Genomic DNA, 12,341 nt, shown 5'->3' with positions numbered 1-12,341 from the left:
TTGCATGGCATATCCTGGTATTTAAAAAACCTAGGTGACCATCACTTACTAGACTTTAAAAAGTTCCAGCTTCAGCTGGAACCTGAATCTTTCTTCACCAGCTATTGAAACAGCACATAGGGCTCAGCCTATCTTTTTCAGCAAGACTGAAGCTACCACAAAGTTCAGGAATTTTTTAGGTTATGCAAAATTCTTCCATCTAGAAGCCTTCTACATTCTCCTCAGGTATGCTGTATTGAAATAGCTTGAACTGGCAAATTCAAGCTTTTTTTCCTAGAAAGAGAAATTAAATAGGTTTGTGCTATAATGAGCAAAAGGGATTGACGAGCTTAATTCATATCTCCTTGAAATAGTTAAGTGTCTAGGAAAACAACAACAAAATCTTATTGTTTTTATCAGTAATGAAAATTACTGATATGCAAAGTAGAAAATGCAAAGTAGAAAACACTTGAGTAAAAGAATAAAAAGGAAATTAACTCTGCAAGATAAAAATGAGACTATAGTACAACTAACAGTAGAGCCTGAATAAGTTAGTCATTGAAAGATGCAGGAATTGCAGAATGTTAAAAATTACAACATAGACATTAAGTTGTCACTAAATGAAAGTGTTACAGTAACATTAGAATAAATGGAAAATGCAAAAAATTCAGCAAGCTAGGAAAAGAAAAAGTCAAATATGTTTGTGACAAGACACGGGTATTTAGACTTGAGCAAACATCCAGGAGACAAGAGAAGTGTTGAGTGTTTGAAGAACATAGTTCATTGATCTTAAAAATACATTGAAACCCTGAAGAAAATACAAAATAACTTAATTATTTTGAGGTGTTGCAAAGCCTTAATTAGCAGTCTTTAGGAGCACTCAGAAAGAAACTAAGCTATAACTAGTTTGTCATTAACTAGATTTTTCTTTCTGCAAAATCCTTTTTTTTTTTTTTTATTTCCTTGTTCACTTGTAATATCCCAGAATGTACCACTTAGTAATGCTGCAGATACCACAGGTTGCAATAAGGCTTCTGTTCTCTACAAAGACAAATTGTTAGATATGTAAGTGAACAAAAAAATACATATATTTCACATATACTTCTAAAAACTTCCTCCCATACTGAATGCTTTTATCTAATTAGCAGCTAGTTGTATTTGATTAATGTATTAACTTCTGCTTAGCACAGTTTTATTTCTCATTGGTTTGTCTTCTTTTGTGCTTGTTTAGCAACATTTTGCAAATAATCACAGCAGCTGTTTCAGAAGGTTAAATCTGCCAGAAAATCAAAGGTGAACAGTTTACTTTGTAAGCTTCCATTAATTGGCAAAACAATCCCTAAATCCCAGAAAACACTTTCAAAATGATAGACTGTTTTTGTTTGTTTGTTTTTGTTTGTTTTTTACTTTATTTCTCAAATGTATAAAAGCAAAATTATTTCAGAACTTTTTTTTTTTCTGGACAAGGACATGCATAAAAAACTTATAGCTTTTATAACTGCTTCTGCGGTGTAAATGTGTACAATCACAGAATGACGGCAGAGGCTTCAAAAGTGTGAGTGCAGGATAAAAACAGAGGCTTCAGGGCTATAAACTGATCATGAATGCTGAATTACTTTTTTTTTTTTAAAGGAATACAACCTCGGATGCTGGGTAAAATTGGTTCTATGAATGTCAAAGAGAAAATAAACAGGCAACACATGTAAAACATATAATGTAAATTCAGTTACAACATGGAGCTGCAGACCAGTGAATAAAGACCAAGGCGTAGTGCATACTGTAAAATGTGAAAGATTATCCCAAGAAGATCATGGAATGAGGAGGAAGAAACCATCACCATCACTATCACCACCCCACTTCTCCTGCTGAACATCTCCAAAAGCTGATGACTCACCATAACCTTCCTTCCCTTCTTTTTAGTGAAGACTACCACCATCATTCATGCATTGAAATGAGGGGCATTGAAAGTTAACATAAAAGCAGAAAAAAAGGGCTACATACAATTTTTTTTTCCATCCTGATAAGGAATTCCATCAATGACAAAACTGACTTTTCCATTTCCGCAGAACAGTCCTTTTTTTTTTTTTTTTTTTTTTTTTTCTGGACCAACATTTAGAGAATAAATAGCCTTCCAGAGCTCTGTATAAACAGCGAACAAAAATATTTGCATTAGAAAATCTCCTGGTCATCTTTAGCCTTGGGTTCTACCCTATGCTCTCAGAATAACTAGGAAGAACTGCATAAACTCTTAGGGATTTTCCCCCTGCTGTATCTTCAGTGTAGATATTTACATCTAAGATTCTCAACTGAACTCTTTTTTATAGTCAATAAGAAGAAACAGGCACATCTAAACTGTGATCCATCTCATGTCTTATTTAAGTCATTGAGTTGTACCTGAAAAATGCTTGCTGTTTATTAATGGAACCTGTATCAAAAGAAATACATTTATGCATTGCAGGCATTTACAATCAGGAGAGATTACTCTTAACCAGTATATGTGTGCTGTGGACGTGTGCAAGGAGTAATGGTCAGAAACATTGTATGCTGACAGAAAGCCAGTGGCAGTTTGCATGTAGTGTCTTACTTTGAAGGCTTGACAGTTTGTAAGTGTAGAGAGGACTTTTGGTTGGGTTTTTTGTTTGTTTGTTTGTTTTTTTTTTTATATTTAGCCTTAATATGTGTACTAAATCATCTCTAAGTACTAAATCTTCTGGTGTAATCTTCTGGTGTATACATAACCTAACTGAGCACTTGGATTCTCAAAGAAGCTCCTTTTTTTTTGAGCAAGTTTAGTCACTCTATAAGTCCAAATATCCAGTGACTGGTGAGGGTTCAGGGAACAGCACATAAAAGAATCAGTAAGAAAAACCTCTCACGTAGATTTTTATAGTGGGGACATCTACAGCTGAATTAGTAATTCTAGGTGCTCTTCAGAGGCAATGGAAGGAAATAGCTACTTTAAGGCTTCCTCTTAACCTAAAGTATACGTTTAAAATAGGTTAATTGAATCTTAGCCCAGAAGACACATTACTTTCCTCTCTAAACTACAAAGGATATCTAAAGTGACCACTGAGAAATGGAAACCTATAGATAGCTGAAGTTATTCAAGATGAATTCTGTTACTCTTGACTGCTAATCTTTCCACAAATCTTCTCTAAACTTTCTGCAGTGAACAGACAAATTACATCTTGCTAGGCTGTGCAAGCAGATGATAGGATTTTCCACATTCTGCCTTAGTCTGTGTGCCTTTTTCAAAGGCTAGAGTTAGAACCCAACCCTTCCTATGAACATGTTTTATTGTAAAATGAATTTAATTTAGACAATTTTAGACTAACACATTATTGAGGAGGAAAAAAGGTGCAAAAAATACTCTTAATTATTTTAGTAAAGACGGAAAGATTGGGAAAACCAAATTGCAGCAAAAAATAACACAGTTGTAACCAGAGTATTAAAAATTATCCTACTTAAAAAGGTGAACAGAATATATATTAAGGCATGCCTACAAAACTTTTGGAATATAAAAATAAAAAATTATGAACACAGCATTAGAGAAAAAAATTATATGTTTAAGAAAGCAAATAATACCAAAAATGGCATTGTGATTTTTAATAGTTTTTTTTTTTATAACTATGCAACCATAACAACACAACAACAGCAACAACAACAAACACAACAACACCGCTTGGCTTGTTTGATTGCAGCACATATTTCACATTCAAGGATAACCTGTGCCACTTTATGGCACCTAAGCCCACCATTTAGTCAGTGGTCACTCTATGAAAATCAGGCTCTTGCCTAACCTTGGAGGTTTTTGCCAGGATGTTTTAAGAGTCTGTGTTTCCACCAGGGCTTTGGGCTACACTGTACACAATGTAATCCCTAATGTTCAAGTCATCCTGACATAATTCAAATACTTCTTCACAAACTGGATATTGACCTTTGCTGATCAGACCTGCAGGATTGCAACTGACATATTCTAGCGTGCTGTCTGCTAAAAAAAAAGCCTAACATAAAAGAGCCTGAAAGAACTTTAAGCTGTATTGTGCTTCACATTCGGAAGTTATCTATTTCCTTGAAAATCTGCCATTCACCTAACTTTTTCCAAATTCTCACAGTAGAGCAACATGAACATAGAGGTCTGGATTTGCCTGCCCATAAGATTACAAAGCATCAGCTCTCCTTTGCCTATCTAGAAGATCTTGTGTAATTGACATTTGTGGTAAGAATGAAATTAATAAGGATTTTTTTTTCTGATTTTTTTCCAGCTTGGAGGAGAAAACTGTGACTATGCAAACAAGAAGTTAAATTTGGAATGAACAGTAGGAGAAAAAAACCCCATCCAAACTCAAAATTCAGACTATTGCACTGTGGAAATGTTTTGTTAAGAAAATGTCATTGTCCTCTCCAGACACTGAGTCCATTTGAGATCTCCTGAATGGAATGGTCCTACAGCAATGGGGGATGTTGTGGTTTTACTTTTGTAATTCCAGCTTTGCAATACCAAAACTCCCTTGGTGTTTCGCACCAGGAGGTGCTGATCCGTCATGATCCATTGATTCCCTGATCTTCTGGAGTTGAGATAAGAAAAAATCCCTCGTCCTTACTGAAGAGGTAATACTTTTATAATCTGTTTAGAAATGTTCAGTTGTGAACTGAATTTAGTATGATTAATACAGTTGAACTACACATTTAATTTCATGTTGTAATCTTTAAATATATATATTATTAATTTTTAATACTATAATGCATTCCTTAGAACTGTAAAAAATATCTGGAGAGAGAGGTATTTATGAAATTACTAGCATTAATTTTATCAGTCATACATATTTCAAAAGTTATGAGTTTTATTTTGGTGTTGAAAGAATTGAGAGTCTTTAACTGACTTTTTTTTTTCTGTGCATAGGTACTTTAATGTGACAATTCAAAACTTACTATTCTTCTAAAAAAAAAAAGTTAATGTATGTAGTTGTTTTAAGATCTCATTCTGTCAAGTTACTTAGCAGTCCACAATAATAGTAAAATTAGGAAGTGGGAGAGAAGAAAAACTCTCTCTTGAAACTTCAATTTGATAAGTAGAAAATGTAATGGAAGGAAATAATAAAAAAAAGGAGATATATTTATTCATACTACTACAAAACATCTTGAATGTAACAGCAGGTTTTGATAAATTTTCTTTTAAAAAATGAAAAAAAAATAGACCCATATATCATCTATTTAGTAAGACATGACATTCTCTAACAGCATATTTTTCAAGTATGAACAATGGTTGAAGATCAGGTTTTCTTGGCCACAGAGTATCTGCTTTTGACAGGATTTAATACTGCAGTGAAATGTATAATTATGAACAGAAATACAATGCAAATGACTGATTTTTCAATATATTTCAGTTTACAAGGCTATCACAGTTAGGCAACTGCCTACAACTCTGACAGTAATTCTCCAACTTCCCTCTTTACATGAGTTCACCTCTTCAGTTGATATTCTGCTTTTACTCCTCTAAAGACTGGTGCTCAGATCAAACTGTATTAGCTTCTAAACCGTGTAAAAATTCAAGTGCATTTCAGCTTATCATTTGAGTATATTAAGCTGCTTGATACACATTTTAGGAACCTCTGATAAACTACAGAGAATATTTATAAAGACTACTGAATGTAATAATGGAGTTAAAATGTAATTTTTTTAATGTAGATTATACTAATCTTGAAACTTGCCAATGTATTTCTGTGCGGTTGCTCATTGAACATATTGAACATATTGTAAATATCTAACATACTGAATATGGTGGTGATGCTGTGCTCCCTTCTCTCCCCCTCACATTCTCAACCTGACCATTTTTCCCATAACCCTGCTCAAGTGATAACCACCAGTGGCAGTGGTGATGGATGTGTCTGGTTGCGATGGCTGCATCCAGCTCTAAGTGGATTCGGGGGAGACAAATAACAACACAATACTCAATGGATGGTGATGCACATCCCTAACCACAGTGCTGGTTAATGTCCAACTGTCGTAGTTCAGCCCCAACGGGGACCAGACTACGCAGTCTCTCTCTCACTCCCCCCACTCTCCGAGAGAATAGGAGGAGATTTGACAAACAAAAAAAAACCAAACACGCGGGTTGAGATTAAACAAAAAGTAAATTTAACAGTAATGACAAGAAAACAATAGAGTGATGGAACACAAATACAGTATAATAGCTCACAACAGATCTCCACATCCAGTCTCTTCCAACTAGGAGAGCCTCCCTTCAGCACCCTCCTCACTTATATACTGAGCATGATGTCAGATGGGATGGAATAGCCCTTTGGCTAATTTGGGTAAATTAACCCCAGCTGTTAGCTAATTAGTTAACTATCCCAGCCATAGGGGCTACCAGCTTCAGTTCTCCACCCAGCTCAGGTAAATATTAACTCTATCCTGGCCAGAACCAGGACATTATCCACCCCTTATTCCATACCATCTACATCATACCCAGATTCTACACTTTCCAATTAATCATCAAATTTTTCTTCCTTTTATCTACTTGTATGCAGACACACAGATGTAACTCTCTTAGTCCATGGTTCATCCTTTCAAAAGGTCTGTTGAGTTTATCCAGTCCATAACTTTGGGCTCCATCTGTCATAACAGGCTCTCAGCATAGGACAGATGACACAGTGTTTCCTCAGGTAGTCTGTCTGGTGCAAGTGACTTAGCAAGTTCATAGTCCGGAGACTGAAGATCTGTTGGCAGGTGCTAGTAGCAAGAGCCAGTTCTGGTTGCATCACTGCTGCAATTTTTCCTATTTTATTAAAGTTCATTCTTTGTTGGTATAAACGATTTTACTATAATACTTTTGACACAACATAAGTATCTCAGGGCGTGGAGCAGGAAGAAGCAAGGAGGGACACATAATAGCTAGATAATGACATACAGTACTGTATAGTAACCGACATCAAGCACTTCAAATTATTGGCTCTTTTCACCTAAAATTAGATCTCCTTGAGGTACACATCGGACTTTCCCATCCTCCTGCATTACCCACCAAGTACACCCAGGTCCTTGAGCAAAAGCAATCCCATGCATGGGTTTGCCTTTGCCCAAGGGAGAAATGACCCAGACTGTCTTCCCCAGTATATTCCTTACATGCACCACAGGGACTTTATCCCCTTCTACAGTATGTAGAAGTTCAGATTGGGCAGGGCCAGCTCGATTGGTGGACCCCCGAGTGTTGACTAGCCAAGTGGCTTTTGCTAAATGTTTATCCCAATTTTTGAAGGTTCCACCACCCATTGCTTTCAGAGTTGTTTTCAGCAGCCCATTATACCTTTCAATTTTTCCAGAGGCTGGTGCGTGATAGGGGATGTGGTATACCCACTCGATGCCATGCTCTCTGGCCCAGGTATCTATGAGATTGTTTCGGAAGTGGGTACCATTGTCTGATTCAATTCTTTCTGGAGTGCCATGTCGCCATAAGACTTGTTTCTCAAGGCCCAGGATGGTGTTTCGGGCAGTGGCATGGGGTACAGGATATGTTTCCAGCCATCCAGTGGTTGCTTCCACCATTGTAAGTACATAGCGCTTGCCTTGGCGAGTTTGTGGGAGTGTAATGTAATCAATTTGCCAGGCCTCTCCATATTTATACTTCAGCCATCATCCTCCATACCACAGAGGCTTTAACCGCTTGGCTTGTTTGATTGCAGCACATATTTCACATTCAAGGATAACCTGTGCAATAGTGTCCATGGTTAAATCCACCCCTCGATCACGAGCCCATTTGTATGTTGCATCTCTCCCCTGATGGCCTGAGGTATCATGGGCCCACCGAGCTAAAAATAGTTCACCCTTATGCTGCCAGTCCAGATCCACCTGAGCCACTTCAATTTTAGCAGCTTGATCCACTTGCTGGTTGTTTTGATGTTCTTCAGTGGCCCGACTCTTGGGTACGTGGGCATCTACGTGACATACTTTTACAACCAGATGCTCTAACCGGGCAGCAATATCTTGCCACAGAGTGGCAGCCCAGATAGGTTTGCCCCGACGCTGCCAGTTGCTCTGCTTCCATTGCTTTAACCATCCCCACAGAGCGTTTGCCACCATCCATGAGTCAGTGTAGAGATAGAGTACAGGCCATTTTTCCCGTTCAGCAATGTTTAAAGCCAGCTGGATGGCCTTCACCTCCGCAAACTGACTCGATTCACCTTGGCCTTCAGCAGCTTCTGCAACTCGTCGTGTAGGACTCCACACAGCAGCTTTCCACTTCCGATGTTTTCCTACAATACGACAGGACCCATCAGTAAATAGGGCATACCGCTTCTCATTTTCTGGGAGGTTGTTATATGGTGGGGCCTCTTCAGCACGCGTTACCTCTTCCTCTGGTGGCTTTCCAAAATCTTTGCCTTCTGGCCAGTCTGTAATTACTTCTAATATGCCTGGGCGATTGGGGTTTCCTATTCGGGCCCGCTGTGTAAGTAGTGCAACCCACTTGCTCCATGTAGCATCCGTTGCATGATGCGCAGAGGGGACCCTTCCTTTGAACATCCAGCCCAGCACTGGCAGTCGGGGTGCCAGGATGAGCTGTGCTTCAGTACCAATCACTTCTGAAGCAGCTCAAACTCCTTCGTATGCCGACAGGATTTCTTTTTCGGTTGGAGTATAGCAGGCCTCAGATCCTTTATATCCCCGGCTCCAAAACCCAAGGGGTCGACCACGAGTTTCCCCTGGTGCTTTCTGCCAGAGACTCCAGGTAGGGCCATTCTCCCCAGCTGCGGAGTAGAGCACATTTCTTACCTCTTGCCCTGTCCGGACTGGCCCGAGAGCCACCGCGTGAACAATTTCTTGTTTAATTTGTTCAAAAGCCTGCTGTTGTTCAGGGCCCCATTTAAAATCATTCTTCTTTCGGGTGACTTTATACAGAGGGCTTACAATCATACTATAATTTGGAATATGCATCCTCCAGAAACCCACAACGCCCAGGAAAGCTTGCGTTTCCTTTTTGTCAGTCGGTGCAGCCATAGCTGTTATTTTGTTGACTCTATCTATTGGAATCTGACGACGCCCATCTTGCCATTTTATCCCCAAAAACTGTATCTCTCTTGCAGGTCCTTTCACCTTACATCGTTTTATGGCAAGCCCAGCTTTCAGGAGGATTTTAATTATTTTCTCCCCTTTTTGAAAAGCTTCTGCTGCTGTGTTGCCCCATACGATGATGTCATCAATGTACTGCAGGTGCTCTGGAGCGCCACCCTTTTCCAGTGCAGTCTGGATCAGCCCATGGCAGATGGTGGGGCTGTGTTTCCACCCCTGGGGCAGTCGATTCCAAGTGTACTGGACGCCCCTCCAAGTGAAAGCAAACTGCGGCCTGCATTCTGGTGCCAATGGGATTGAAAAGAACGCGTTGGCAATATCAATGGTGGCATACCACTTGGCTGCCTTGGATTCCAGTTCATACTGAAGTTCTAACATGTCTGGCACAGCAGCACTGAGTGGTGGTGTTACCTCATTCAGGCCACGATAGTCCACTGTTAACCTCCACTCTCCACTTGATTTTCTCACAGGCCATATGGGACTGTTAAAAGGTGAGTGGGACTTGCTGATCACTCCCTGGCTCTCCAGCTGATGAATCAGCTTATGGATGGGGATCAGGGAGTCTCGGTTGGTGCGATACTGCCGCCGGTGCACAGTTGTGGTAGCAATTGGCACCTGTTGTTCTTCAACCTTCAGCAACCCCACAACAGAAGGATCCTCTGACAGACCAGGCAAGGTGGACAACTGTATAATTTCCTCCATCTCTAAAGCACCTACACCAAAAGCCCACCGATACCCTTTTGGGTCCTTGAAATATCCCCTTCTGAGGTAATCTATACCAAGAATGCATGGAGCATCTGGGCCAGTCACTATGGGGTGCTTTTGCCACTCATTCCCTGTCAGGCTCACTTCAGCCTCCAATACAGATAGCTGTTGGGATCCTCCTGTCACTCCAGAAATACAAATGGGTTCTGCCCCATTATATCTTGATGGCATCAAGGTACATTGTGCACCAGTATCCACTAGAGCTTTGTACTCTTGTGGGTCTGACGTGCCAGGCCATCGGATCCACACAGTCCAATAAACTCTGTTATCCCTCTCCTCCACCTGGCTGGAGGCAGGGCCTCTCTAATCCTGGCCACAGTATTCATTATTCATTTCTTTTAAATATGCATGAGAGGTCCCTTCAAGAGGGTCAGAACTAAAGCTATTCCTTCTACGCTCCCTATTGGAGACTGGTGCAACAATTTTCCGGGGAGAACTTCTATTTGCAATGGTTTTTCCACGCAACTCACGTACCCGCGCCTCTAGGGCAGAGGTAGGCTTCCCATCCCACTCCCTCATGTCCTCTCCTTGGTCACGCAAGGTAAACCACAGGGTACCTCGCCGCGTAAACCATCTCTCTTGAGCAGGGAAACGTTTACTCCTAATAGCTGAAATATTGGCCCGTACCGGTGGGGAATGGGACATATCTGCTTTGAATTGCTGGAACTCCTGGGATAGTTTCTCCACAGCCGAGACACAGGCCCTTAGGGAGGAAGACAGGCTTTCCTCGTACTGCCGGAGTCGGCCAGCCAGTTCATCCACTGTTTCTTCCTCTCCATCTTTCCAGGTCATAACTGCCAATGAGTTGGCATATGATGATGGTGCACTTCGAACAAACTTCCGCCACATTTGTCGTGTGCACCTGACTTCATCTGGATCCTTAGGTAACTGATCATTGTCCAGGTCATCATAAATAATCTCCAGCACAGCTAATTCCCTCAGGTACTGGATACCCTTCTCCATGGTAGCCCACTTGCCTGGATGACACATTATATCCTCCTTGAAAGGATACCTCTCCTTCACACCTGACAGGAGTCGCCTCCAGAGGCTGAGGGCTTGTGTCCCTTTTCCAACTGCTTTGTCAATGCTTGCTTCTCTAGAAATGGATCCCAGTTGCCTAGCTTCTCTGCCTTCTAATTCCAAGCTATTGGCCCCATTATCCCAGCACCGCAGCAGCCAGCTGATAATGTGCTCCCCAGGATGACGGCTAAAATCTTTTCGCATGTCTCGCAGCTCGCTCAGGGATAGAAATCTGGTGCTCACTGTCTCCTTTAGGAGTTCTTCCCCTGAGGAAGAGCCTGCCTGCCGAGTTCTTCCTAGGCATGTAGCAAATAAACCTTCCTCTTCTTCCTCCTGCTCCGTCCTAAAAGGGGCTTCTTCTTCCCTCACTAAACGAGCTGACTTCCGCTTCCAAGTCTTCTTGGATACAGGGGCAACTGAAACTAGCACAGGTTCACCCTCTGATTCAGCTGCAATGCCTGTTGCTGGGGTTTGAGTACCTACATTGCAGGTCAGTTTGTTCTCCCTCACACCATGCCACGTATTAGTATCTTGCCTTAGGGTAAATCTCAGGAGGAGATTCCCAAAAAGTGGGTTTGCAGCTCTAGACAAGACTTGGCACACATTCAAAATACATAACAACAACATCATAGTGGCTTGAATATCCCCCAGATCTTTAAAGTTCTCAAAAAGTGGCTTAACTACCCTGGAAGTGAAAGAATTCGGGAAGCTGTCCACATAGGAATACCAATTTATCTCCAAGGCCATTGATGTCACCATGTCATAGATGTATATGGCATAGTATAACAGAAGGATAATTCTCATCATTTTCCCTGAGGTGATAAACACCACCACTGGGAACACATAGTACATATAGGAGCGTAGACAATACAACAACATAACCAACCACTGCAACATCATGACCAATAACTGACAACCAATACAACAAGCACGTATAAACAAATTTGTTTCAAGCAATAAAGAAAGTCAGATCTGTTATTATCTCAACCCTTCGTGCCCCACGTTGGGCGCCAAAATAACTGTCGTAGTTCAGCCCCAACGGGGACCAGACTACGCAGTCTCTCTCTCACTCCCCCCACTCTCCGAGAGAATAGGAGGAGATTTGACAAACAAAAAAAAACCAAACACGCGGGTTGAGATTAAACAAAAAGTAAATTTAACAGTAATGACAAGAAAACAATAGAGTGATGGAACACAAATACAGTATAATAGCTCACAACAGATCTCCACATCCAGTCTCTTCCAACTAGGAGAGCCTCCCTTCAGCACCCTCCTCACTTATATACTGAGCATGATGTCAGATGGGATGGAATAGCCCTTTGGCTAATTTGGGTAAATTAACCCCAGCTGTTAGCTAATTAGTTAACTATCCCAGCCATAGGGGCTACCAGCTTCAGTTCTCCACCCAGCTCAGGTAAATATTAACTCTATCCTGGCCAGAACCAGGACACCAACTCAAGCCAAATTTGGAAGAAACTAACATCTGCAGCTGGTATGCAGATATGATTATGAGT

Source organism: Chlamydotis macqueenii, chromosome 1, assembly GCF_036417535.1.
Source record: "Chlamydotis macqueenii isolate bChlMac1 chromosome 1, bChlMac1.mat, whole genome shotgun sequence".
Lineage (NCBI taxonomy): Eukaryota > Metazoa > Chordata > Aves > Otidiformes > Otididae > Chlamydotis > Chlamydotis macqueenii.
Note: the sequence above shows the minus strand (reverse complement) of the source record.